Source organism: Melopsittacus undulatus, chromosome 7 (genome assembly GCF_012275295.1).
Source record: "Melopsittacus undulatus isolate bMelUnd1 chromosome 7, bMelUnd1.mat.Z, whole genome shotgun sequence".
Lineage (NCBI taxonomy): Eukaryota > Metazoa > Chordata > Aves > Psittaciformes > Psittaculidae > Melopsittacus > Melopsittacus undulatus.
The window spans coordinates 71,327,403-71,340,516 of NC_047533.1; the positions used below are offsets into that span (position 1 = coordinate 71,327,403).

At 41.9% G+C, this 13,114-nt stretch overlaps 1 long non-coding RNA gene across 2 annotated transcripts; it reads right to left on the reverse strand.

The window, feature by feature from the left end:
* Positions 1 to 365: 365 nt before the first annotated feature.
* Positions 366 to 7,524, reverse strand: LOC115945441 (uncharacterized). 2 transcript variants are annotated; one of them, XR_004549840.1, is made up of 5 exons: positions 7,211 to 7,524; positions 5,108 to 5,208; positions 3,585 to 3,657; positions 1,229 to 1,416; positions 366 to 653 (listed from the first exon to the last, which is right to left on the reverse strand). It is a non-coding gene; the product is annotated as an uncharacterized lncRNA (long non-coding RNA). The 2 variants fall into 2 exon arrangements; XR_004549839.1 differs by having other exon boundaries at positions 3,585 to 4,045.
* Positions 7,525 to 13,114: the final 5,590 nt, after the last annotated feature.

Sequence of the window (13,114 nt, forward strand, 5' to 3'; positions counted from 1 at the left end):
GCCCGGGGTGTGTTGTTTACCGGCTGTGATTGGCTGCCGACTGAGGCTGAGTCTCTTTGGATTGGTCAGCTCTTGCCCCGCCTACAGCTCCGGGCCCTAGCGACCCTGACAGAGGAGGGCTGGGTGTGCTGTGAGGGGTGTGTGTAATGGCCGTAGCCTGGCGCCTCAGCGGTGCCTGCCGGTGGGCCGTCTGCCAGAGGAGCCGCCGTCAAACACCTCCCCTCCCCTGTAATAAAGGATAACGGCAAATGCTGAGCTGCTGCTTCGGGGGTTGGGGGGGTTGCCCTGAGGTAGCTCTGCTCCTGTCTCTGGGGGACACTTCTCATTCTGTTTCTGCAAGGTTCAAAAAAAACCTTCAAGCCAAGAGTTTTATTTACAGTCGTGTTTCACAGTGTTTAGGGTATTTGCTTCTAAGCTTCTGTATAACTGCTGTCCATTCGTGTGGAGTGTGAACCCAAGGTCTGACCCTTCAGGTAAAAGATGGCTCCGAGGTGAATGGCTGGCAGCTGTGCCTCTCAACCAGTCGGGGGCTGTATCAGAGGGCTTCTCAAGCTTACCAAGTCCCTCATGATGAGATAAAACAGGATCTCGCAAAATAAATCATGGTCTGGAGGATTTGTGTGGCTGTTTCAATGCATTCCATGATCTATTTTCTGTGGACAAACACAAAGGAACAAATGTCACAGGACAAAACTAACGAAACCACAGAGACTCATGATGTGTATACACTGGAGACAAAAGTCTGTGATGGCGACTCAAGCAGATTAGCATTCAGTTTGATCTAATGAGGTTCTTCAGTCTCAATAAACAGAAAATGTTTATTAAATGTTGCAGCCTGGAAAAATAAGCCGCCTTCTCTTCAAAACAGCCAATAATGTTGCTATGCCAATCTCTATTTCTAGGCATGGTTCCTGTCTGCAATGCCAGTGATACCAGCCAACAATTTCCTCAAGTTTATTTTGATGACAAGCGCTCTTAAATTCCCATAAATATGCACAACTATTCCTTGGGATATTCCTGACACAGGCCAGTACTCCCGTAGCTGGGCTGTGTGTGAGACATCAGATGTATCTGAGCCCCCTTAAACACAGCATCCCCGTGAGGGAGATGAACTGGCATGCCAACCAATATAATAAAAGTAGTTTTAAGCCCTGAAGTACAAGGTGTGCAGCAGGTGCAGTTTGAACAACAATGGTTACTGTTAATGGAGCTGACTTCAGATTGATACCTTGCCACAGCATCATCTGGGTGATGTTTACAGTATGAGGCTTAGAGCTCCAGTCTCTCTTACTGGGTTTTCTTCTTTCCCTTCCACATTCTGAAGTGTATCACGCCATCACAGAGGTGGAGTGTGGATGTTCTTCCTCTTCTGACTGCTGTATCGAGCGGCATAGTGGAACATATGCTTCAGTTTACCTAAAAGGCAAAAAAAGGTTCATTTTGTAAACACACACAGCACAACAATGCTAAAATGCCAGTGCAGATTTCTATGTCAACACAGACATTCCTTTCCCTTTACTGATTCCAGCCCAATAGAACACTGCAAAAATATTATTCATATAATTTGAGGAGGTGAAATCTGTTATAAGAGCATGGATTCAACAATCTTGCAACAGAAGGGCTCATTTATGACATTTAGGAGAGAAGGATCCCTGCTGCATCTTTGTTGCAAAGAGCTGAGGAGGATCAAGGAAAAAGAAACCCCAAACCCCAAGGATCCTTGCTGTAAGTACTGCATTATCAGCTTTGGGATTATAAACAGGGAAAATGAGTCTGCTCCCAATGCTGTCTGGACCTGGCAGAACAATCAAGTGTTGTGGGCAAAGGAGTTGTAGTAAGGTCTTGAAATAAAGTCTGGTTTTGTTTTGTTTGTTTGGGTTTTTTTTAGTTATCCAAGGAATAATTTTCTTTCAATGGGGCATTTATTTGTGATGGATGGAAGTGTGTATGTAGAAAGAAAAAAAGAGAAGTGTTTCCAGAATAATGAGGAATGGTGGTTTATCTATTCTGTAACACGCTGTGCTTTACAGAATAGCAATTCCTTCTTGACATCTTTCGAACCCAAAGATGCAGTAAGTGAAAATTCAGTTGTACATTCCTTAGCTACAAATGCTGTAGCACTCAAACAGCCTTTGAGAGGGGAATTCTTGAGTTACACTGAACCAGAAGGCTGGTGGGAAACAGCAGCAAAAAAAGGAATTGAAACTGGAGGAAACCCCATCTGAAATATTCTGGGATCTTAATAACTGAAGTCTTAACCTCTGCAAAACAACTTTTAAGCTAAAGAAAAGATATTTCTTGTGATGTGAGACATTCCAATACCATCAAATTAAATATGTATTATTTTATCTGTCCTTGCTAAACTAAGTTCCAGTATCGATCGGCAGAATTTGTCCTGGCATGTCTGCCCAGCAATTCACTGGGAATAGTTCTGGATGGGTAAGAGCGGTGTATTGACTGGCAGGTGATGATATCAGACATGTTAATTTGGCCTTGTGGCATGTGAATTTCCAAACTGACATAGGATTACAAACCTTCATGATTAAGGGACAGGTGGCAATTCACACTCTAAACACAAGCAGCCATCCCACTCAGTAATTGGACACCCAGGTAAGAACAACAGGGGTCAGTTAGAACAATCCTTTCCTTGAACCCTTTAACCAAAGAGCTCCAAGAGCTTTATAACCATTAATTAATCCAAGTACCCTGCTGTTATCCCATTATCCTGGCATGGAGGACTACAGCACCAGGAGAGCTGCAGTGCTGAAAAGTGGGAGGCAGAAGTCAGAGAGTTGTGACTACTTATCTCCCCATTAGACTAAACTGTTGCTATCTGATGATTAGGGACACCACACCTGATGCCAGGGGAAGAAAATGTGCCTGGTTTGGCCAACATCCTTGTTTTCTGCAATGATGGAAGAGACAACAGCTCATGGCATGAATTACCATTTTCTTCAAACATCATTCAGGCTCATTTGAGAATATGGGTGAAGTATCAAACACCAAGAGAACCCACATTAAATGAGATTTGCCCTAGGATCCTTTTGCCCTTGAGAGCTGCTTATTCCTTTTTAACTCCTTAAAAGGTATCACATGGGGGGGGGGGGGGGAATCTCTGTGTTAATTAAATCAGATGATTTGACAGTTGGGGTTTTTCTGTTTTACTGAGGGGGATAAAAGTAGGTTCTTTAAGTAAAATGACCTTAGTGTGTACATTTTGGTTTTATGCACAGATATACCTATTAGAAAGGCTATGTAGGTATGTATATATATCACCCACATATGTATCTGGGAAACATTTTGCAGACTGTGTTCCTTTTTCAAGCAGTGGGACTAGTTCCTGATGTTAAAAGCTATCCAAACCGAAACGTTTGCTGAGGCTTCTCCTCACCAGGCCCTCTGGGAGGGAACAAATCTGGGAGATGAAATGATTCCTAAATCTGCCAGAATTTAAACCTTGTTCTCCTGAGAGAGGCCCCTAAAGGAAAGTGGCATTTGATCCTCTAGTAGGAGTAGGTGTAAGAGTTCCCACAGGTACAGTGCCTGTCCTCAGTACAGAGGAGTATTAATGTCACACTTCTCACCTTGTGCTCATGGAAGTTGTTCAAGTTCAGAATCCATAAATAAATTAATTTACTGCAATTTATGACACAGTTCCTAAAAGACAGAAGGAGAACAAGGCTTGTTGATCAAGGGTTAATGTAAACAGGAGGTTGGTATTGGGGGAAAAGGTTAACTGGCAACAGAACAAATGTCAAGGCCAGCACTGACAGCATGTGTGTGTCTGTCTCAGTGGCCACACCTCCAGTTTAAAATAGCTGTTCAAACTGGGAAGGGAGGGTGCAGAAAAAAGAAACCTCACTTGCTGGCTCAGGAAACTTCATAGAACATATTTTGAACACAAATCAAAGGAAACTTCATCAGTTTGGGACAGGCTGCAATATACATACCTTGTTTACTGGAAAAAATACACCAAAAACGCTGCCATATTTTTATCATTACATTGGTGTAAGTAGCCCTCTACCAGTGCAGCTGCATCAAAGCCCTGGTACAAGAGAAAGTGCATCTGTGTAACTTAAATGACAAAACTTCCTCCTATAAAGAAGGCAAACGACAGCAAACCACCAAAGGAGCAGAAGGAGGGTTCCAGAGGAAATGCAATGTCACTGCAAAGTGCTGGAGGGGACTACTTCATACCTCCATTTTCACTGCCTCAATTAATATTTGGTCTGTTTTCACCCCATTTATGCTCTTTTAATGCAGTATTCTCAACCCTACCCACTTCGTCTGGTTTCATCAGAGATACTTTTGACATTAAACTGTCTCAGAAGGCATTTCTCAATGCCTCTGTCAACAGAGAAACAAATTCCCCTCTGTCAACAGAGAAACCTAACTTGTGATTTGTAACATGAGGTTGCTAGAAGAGAGATCAAAAAGTCTACTGGACAGCAGATCTTTCCTAGAAAATGTTATTACTCCCTGTACAGTAGCTACCATAAAACTTGTAAAATATAGCTAAGAACTCCATTGCTTGATTTGTGAAGGAAATTCCAAGTCTTCCCTGAGTATTTTCACAGATGCAAAAGGATTTTTTCCAGAAATAACCCCATGAATGAGCCCCTGTCTATTATTTCATGGCCCTGAGTAGGCCCACATACAGTTTGTTGGTAACCACAGATATCCACAATCCCCAAAACTGACAGAGCGTGAGGAAATGGCTGGAGAGTGAATGTGGTGACCCTGTTTCTCTGCCTGTGTTTCCATGAAGACCCTTTTCTAGACAGAGACTGAGTGGTGTTGAGTGCAGTGTCCAATGCATCCTACTGCTGTAACATCATCAGGTCTCATTTTGCAGGCCTTGATTTGGCTCCAGCATAAGAAGAAGGAGAGGAAAAACCACACCCCCACCAATGCAAACCCTCACACAAAGACATGGAGAAGGGGAAGGCACTGGTGGATGACTTTACCAGTGCCATGTCAAGAATACTGCAGTTTTGTTGCCCACAGGTTGTTGTTGCTCCACCTCATTCAAATTCCATTCTCCATGCAATGAGAAAAGGAAAGAACCAGGAAAGACTCCAAATCTGTGACACATTTCATAACTTACCCAGTGATTTCTGTGCTAGGTGGGTTTAGGTGTCCTCTGTGTTAGTCCTCTTGCAGCTCCTTTGTCAGCCAGCTCAGTCTCACTGGTTTCCATTATACCTACTGTTAGAAATCTACATTGCATCTTCGTCTATTAAAATACTGCTTCACATCTTTTCTTTTTATAATAATATCAGATTAATATGTATTTTTTCTGTAGGAAGATGTTGCAGGCAGCGTTACCAATGGCAGCTGAAGCTGTAGACTCAATTCTGATCCCACTGACATCTTCATGCAGCGAGCGTAACCTTTTAGAAGCCAAGAGAATTGCACCAAATGCCTGAGCAGCATGCTTCAGTGCTTTTATGGCAATAATTTGCCTTCAGTGCAAGTTAAATTGTCTTGAAAGGAAGCTGTATGTTTCAATAACCTTGTGCTTTTCTAAGCATGACCACATAACTAGCAGTTTGCTTAAAGGTCTCCTTTAATAATAATTTGTTACTGGAAGGTGCATTTCATCCACTGTATATTTTTGTCACTTATTTCAAGTGGGTTCTTTTATTTAATTGACAAGATAATTCTAGGCAATGTTGCACTTAAGGCTTTTCAAAGTATGTTTTTGAAAGGTAGTTGTGCATAGTTTTCAGAAGGCGGTTTCAAAATCATACGGATTTTGCATAAATGGAATTTAAATTAGTCATTAAAAGTTAAACCAAGAAAAAAAGAGCAGTCACCTTTTTGACTGTAAAACCAGGCAGCTGTGGAGTAAAATGATTTTCTAGGAGGCATTCCGTTAGGAGGACTGGGAATGGTTATTTTAAATTTATTTTCAGATTTAACAGGGTGCAAATCCATTTTATATAATTTGGATTGGGCACCAAGAGGCTGGAAGACCCTCTGCAGGAAGGATCCACACAACAACAGGAAGATACTTCCATCTTGATTTTTGTTTTTTCATCACGCAATGTAATGCATTTATCATTATCATGAAAGAAAACAGGTAAAATGGCCAAGTATGGATGTTCTGTACCACAAAGATCATCCCTAGCTGATGGGAGATGACATGGCAGGTCACACATGCAACTTACGCCTCATCAGCTCTTAGCAGCAGCCCTGCCTCAGGAGCAGTCAGTGACAAATTGCTGGCCAGCAGTCAGATATCTCCCCCCCTCATTCCTCACCATGCTGCTCTGAATTCCTTACACGCTCGCTTTTCACTATTTTTCATTATTTTCATTATCGAGCCTGAGTTCTTGAATTCAAACAGGTCATTACATTTCAGTAAGCATGCCTTCCAGTAACTCAGGTTTTAGTTGAAAGCCTCAAGAGATCAAAAATCTCTTAGTTGTCTAACTTGCTGTGAACAAAATACATCTCTCTGTCCCTTCCCAGGGCTTCTTAAGTTACCCTCTTTGTATGTCTTTTGCTAAAATTGAGTTCTCTGGGGCAATGCCTTTTCTGCTTTGCATAGGGTAACCATTATCTGTAAATAACAAATCATGCCAACCTGTATATTTTGCCCTTTATCACACTATACAAACACAGACTGTGAAAAATTATCACAGATGGAAGGTTTTTTCCAATGGTAAGTGTAAAAAATTTCTCTCTCAGGGTGAAATTCAGTGGATTGATTATTCTTACACAAATAACTGGCAATCAGAGTTCTGGAAGCCTTGTAGAGTCTGCCAATCTTCCTCTATTTCCTATGCCAGAAATGGAATATTCAGTTTTTTCCCTTTGTTTCTAAACGGTAACTACCTTTAGTCATCTAATGTCCACTGGTGCATAATGTCCTTCTCATATTTCCCAATAATAATTTATACTTTGTTTCACAAGATTAATTGCTCTGTGCTAGCATGAAGAGATGTACAAATTTCCACACACAGTAGCACAGATGTTTTCCAAGGAACAGCTGCAGGAACATTTCCAGCATAGCTCTATCTTAAGCTGCTATATCCAGGCACATTTCACTAACATACTCCTGATATTTGCCAGAAGAAATAATTTAGATGTACAGTCAGAAGGTAGCTTTGCCTGTCTGGAAATAGCTGGGTCTAACTCAAAAGTTCAAACTGTCTAACCTCATCTTTAGGATCACATATCACACAGTTCCCTAAATACTCACAGAGCGTGCAGAAAATCCTCCAACACCTTGCCTAATCTGTGTCTGCTCTCCTACTGCTGTCACTGCAGCTGTGGCAAAGCTCCCATCTCCTTCGGTGGAAGAAAAGCAAGGCCCCAGTAGCAATGATCTGGAGCAAGGACAGGAAACAGAGACAGATGTATCCAGTTGAGGTGGCAGGTGATTTTTAGCAAGCAGGAATGGATGTCACTTCTGTAACATCCACAACCTTTCTTCTGTCCAAAAGAACATCAGCAAACATGATCCTGATCCACACAGAAAGTGCAAGCCATGATATTACTGGGCAGCAAATAATCCGTTTTAAAAGGCAGGTATACAAGTGCCACAGAAACACCATGTGTTTTTCAAGATTATAAACTCCTCATTGCAATGCCAACACTCTTCAGGACATAAAATATACAACTGTAGATGAGGATGATGTCTACACTGAAGTATAACCACAGTCACGTAATTAACGTGAACTGCCTCTAAGTAGTCATATGGAGGAAAGAAATAAATTTCTAAGTTCTGGAAGGGAAAAATATATTAAATGTATTAAATGAGCCAGAAAGAATTAATTTTTGAGGTACTGTTATATGTTTCTCCTTTCCTGAAGACCCTGATAAAATTGCTTTAGCCGAGGATGGTATGCTTAGGAGTACACAGCTGTTCTTGCCTTCATTTACCTTGATGTCCATCCCCATGCACCTACCCATCATCTTTGTTACATGCAAAGCGGAAAACTATTCAACCTCATTTAACTTTAAAATTAGCCCTGCTCTGGGAAGGAATTTGGCTTAGAAAACCTTTGAAGGTCCCTTCCAACTTCAGTTATCCTTCAATTTTATGACTAAGTTAACACTTCTGCATTTATAATGCCCATTTACTTATTGATCTTGGACTGTGCCAGTAGGTAGTTTTCTGCTTCTCCTGTACCGATGTATTACCATTCAGTTTTGCTTTTAGCACTATTAGAAAGGCCACAAGAAATTATACTGTAATTCAGAAAGCGATTCAAGAAAACACATCTCTTCAAATCAAGTTATACAAGAATTAAACTTAATGGCAGATGATGACTATTGAAAATAGGTTTTTTAAAGCTGGGCACCATTTTGTCCTTTGGAAAGGTAGATCAAAAAGGTTTGGATGCAGACAGTTAACCTAAAAGGAATTTTTCTCCTATAGTCATTTGGATTCAAGCTTGCAGATCATAGATATGAAACAAAATCAAGGAGAAATGTGCATGAAATACTGCTATCAGCTAGCTGTTCCACCATATCATTCACACTGTGTCAATGGGTAAAACTGGACATTTTAAAAGGGTAAATTTGGAAATGCTAAAAAGGTAAAGTTGGAAATGCTGTAGATACATTCCTGTCTGCTGTTGGCCTTAGCACATCTTGCAGCATGCTTGTCTCACTATTCATCTACTTCCTAGGAAGAAGGACTGATTTACATGTATGATCTTTAGGGTGAGTGACAGTCTGGAAGTTTTACCATTACCAAGTTAAATGGAATAGATTTGAAATAGATGAGAAAGTTTCCCAAATAGTAAAGCAAGCACAGAAAATACCTGTTCTGATTTGAGAAAATCACACTGTGGGGCCATTTCCTTAGTAAAAATAAATCAGGTAAAAAGGTTGATTTAACACTCACAGTTGTTCTTCCCAAATTAATCACCAGCTGTTAAAGAGGTACTTCATTTGCTAAACGTAAGCATGTATTTCACTGTTCTGGTTGAAAGCAGAAATGTATCTTGGTGTTTCAAGAAGCTCTGTGGTGGGAACAGGTAGTAAGGGAATCTTCTTCAGCTCAGATAGAAGGGTTTGTTTTCCTAGTAAGTCATTTCAATTCCTGCTGTTAGGAAGCAGTTGTGAGAGACTGATAGAAGGCAAGGTGGTAACAGCTATGATGTCCGAAGAGGCCGTGGAGATGTTGAACTGGATCTGGCATTCCTGTCATTCAGTTTACAATGATTTCTGCTGTCAACAGACTTCTTTTAACACGCAGCCTGCAGACCTGCAATCAAAACCAACTGGCTACATACCTGAGAGTGCCTCTCCCTGCATGACAGGTGATATCTTCTGATAAGGAAGAGCACTAAAACTGACAATTGATTTAAAAGAGGCAGAACAGATTGTACAGTTACACAATGTGTTGACTGTGCAGGCTACACGTAGCCATGGCTGCTCTCCCTGTTATCTTTTTCATTAAAGAATGGGTTTAGGTATGTCAGACACTTTGGGTGCAAGCTGTTCATTCGTTGGCTTGTTTAGTTTTGGGTTGTTTCTTTCCTAAAGCTGACAACTATTGGGACAGAGAAATTCTGTTGCTTTTTTCCTCCTCTGTTTTGGAAAAAGTAAACCAAGGCAGAGTACTTTCGAAAGGGCACTTGCTTGCTGCTAGGCTCTCTGACGAGCCAGATGCTGCTTCTTGTTCCATGCCAGGACAACAACTTAGGTTCAGTTTCATGCATGGAACAGCTGAATTCTGCTTGTGAAACTGAAGCCAGGGATGGTGTGTCCAGCTGCACTGGAAATCTACATCTGAAGCTGAAAGAAATTAAGAAGCCTGCATCTAGTTTCTTTTTTTCCTTTACCACATATTTCAGGAATAGTAGATTTTTATTTGGTTTTTCAAAGGGCAATTCGTCATGCCAGTAAGAGCAAGCATAGCTAATGCACTTAAAAGATAGAACAGTTTTATCATTTATATGTACTGACTTTCACTCTGTTTGGAAAATTACCATTACATTGATTGATTTATGGCACAGAAAGGGTACGATTTGCAAAAATAATGAGCGATTTTGGACAGTTCAGTTTTCACAAAGGTCAATGACAGTTCAGTCATAGAATCCCAGACTGGTTTGGGTTGGAAGGGACCTTAAAGCTCATCCAGTTCGAACTGCCTGCCAGGAGCAGGGACACCTTCTACTAGACCAGGTTTCTCTAAGCTCTGTCCAGCCTGGCCTTGAGCACTGCCAGGGATGGGGCAGTCACAGCTTCTCTGGGCACCCTGTGCCAGGGCCTCAGCACCCTCACAGAGAAGGATTTATTCCTTATATCTAAACTGAATCTCTCCTGTTTAAGTTTGAACTTAAAGGTCTTAAGTACAAACCTATTTAATTTCTCTTTGAGAGTTCTGATATGCTGATGATTTTTATTTGATGTGTACTTACTCCCAGAAAGCTGTGCAAAGCCTTGTCAGGTCATTTCAGCATCAGCTGGGGTTTTCTTTAGGGTTTTCCTTGTTTCCTTCTGCTGGTCTTCCCAATTTTCCACAACAGTGTTTTGCAAACTGTGCCTCTGGACAAAGAAAACAGAGTGTATCCTTGGTTGTAGAACGTTCAAAGAAGGGAAGTCTTTCCAAGCCCTGAGCAAGCCTCAGTAGGATATTTCTTCAGTGCTATCAGAAGACATATCTCTTCTCATTGCTTTGATGAGCACTCAGATACTTCCGTGAGGGTTTCCTCTACCTGCAGCCCAAGATCAGCCTGTCTACGGATGCTTCAGGCCCTTCCTCTTTCATGATGAACATTGATTTCTGATGAGAACTCTGCTGCCCACCGAATTTTATGCCCGAGATCAGTTTTGAGTTTATTTTTAACATTTGATTTGGTTTGTTCTTTAAACCAACATCAACATTGCCTTTTCTGGACTGGTCAAAACTTGCTTGCTATTTTAAAGATCTGAGGTTAGCAGTAAATGTAGACAAGCTACATACTATAATGGCTGGAATCAAAGCACAAACACAGGAATAAGAAGAACTTCCTCTGCCACGCTACACTATCCTCAATAAGCTGAAGCCAAACAGCATTATTATTAAAGCTTTGCATGTCTCTAGCCCCTCGGGATATTCAAATGCTTTACAAAATGTTTAATTTAGCCCCACAACCAACCTGACACAAGGGTAAATTTATCCTTGTTTTGAAGTTGCTGCTTACATACCGATGTGAACTCATTGAGTCTGCTTTCCTGTGCTGGTCTTTGTGTGCACAGAAGTTGGGTGGATATGAAAATTAGTATTAACCTTTACATCTGTGGGTTTAACTGACTGGTCAAAAGTAACACAGTGAATAGCACCTAGGTCTCCAAAGCAGAACACAGAGCCAAACCACAAGAACATCTGTTTTTCCCTCTGAAGGGTGTTTGAACAGCACAAATATAAATGTCTGCTGCAAAGATCCATGTCCTTCCCTTTTCAACATCCTGGGATTTGGCTGTGAATCCTGTAGCATCTCTTCTTTCCCTTCACTCAATGGTAGAAAAATCAGGCATTGCATAAGCTGGTACAGGTACTACACATGCCTTGTATGTGGGATTTTCTTGTTTTTACTAGTATGGATCTGTCCCTGGTCTAATATTTACTGGACTGCCACTCCTCTAGAGCCCAGCCTGTGTTAAGGCAGTGGCCACCTGCATGCTTTCACACTGTACTGGGAGCCAGGCTGGGACATGTTTCATTTTGCTGTAACCACAGCAACCCACATTGCTGCTGCACAGCTGGACAGTGAGTCCACTGTACCTGCTGTCTGTGACAACACAGTTGTCAATTCTCTTTAAAATAGATATGCTTCATTCCACTCCCCACCCCTCTCCCCGGATGAGCAGGGGCTTCTCCCTGCTACCAAAGCTACTGCTTGCTCAGCGCACGTGGTGTCTCCTTAGCATATGTACAACTGGGCTGCTGTGTTGACAACTGGGAAGTCATTCCCAGACCTAGGCCACCTCCTTGTCTCCTGCTGACCACCCTGCTAGGGCAACCTGCTCTGAGGTCTCGCCTGTGCCAGGTGACTTGCTCCTCAGCCTCCAGGATTTCCTTGAGGAGGAGTATCCATCCACAGCTGACTAGTTTATTGTGCTTCTTTCAGTTTTGCTGGGTGACGCCCCAGTTGTCCCTTCCTACTGTTACAGAGGACAAAGGACTGCAATCCTACCCATCCAGCTGAGGGCATATTCACCACAAGGCGAATAAAAGGAACTCTGTTGCAGTATGTTAGCACTAGGGGTTTCTGCCAAGCCATCAATTCCACAGCCTACTGGTCTGAGGATGTGCTGCGCTGCCTCAGGCTCCCAGCGCTGACATGTGGAATGTTCTGGGAAGGGCCCTGATGGAAATTGCTCCAGCAAATAAAATACGCAAGAAGAGCTGAAACTGCAGGAGCGGAACAATCTTGGGCCAGCATTGGTCAGACCTCCGGCAAGAATTGCCCAGCTAATTCCATCAGCAAATTACCTTCACTGGTCACTGCCAGAAACTACCAGTGGGACAACTGATATTGGGAAACTTCAGAACTTTACAGACTTACTTAAACACCAAGACCCAGAAGAATTAGTGTGAAAGTTAGATCAAATTCCAGTGGGACTTGCCCTTCTTTGCAATTTCTTAGTTCTAAAAGACATATCCTATTTCAAGATAAAAAGGAAGGGAAATGGAAGGGAGCAGCATACCACAAGCTTAGATTCGAAGAGCAGTTCACCCTAGGCACAGGGGAGTTTGGTTGCTGCAGCAAAACAGCTTTTCCTTTAAATCTTATAAATGTGGCCTGAGAATTAAGGTGAGAAAGGGTTAAAAAAAGCTTATGGCACATGAAATTTTAACAGACTGGTTGAGAGTTAACTTGTCAGGAAATAAACAGAGAAAACTCCATGCTCTCTACACTTCATTTATGTCACTGTGCTTATTATCTCTAGAGGAAATCCTCCTTTGTGTGCTGTCTGAACAGCTAATAACTACAGATACTGGAAAGAGTTTAAAGAAAATGAGTTGCCTTTGCTCTGAACGTCTTGCTTTCATCTGTTAATTTCAACCTCTGGTGGTATAGCAAGGCTTTGCCACTCATCTTCGCAGTGCCGGGATTTCCATGCAAAGCATTCATTCTGTTCCTGGTCTTTAGAGCACAGCATT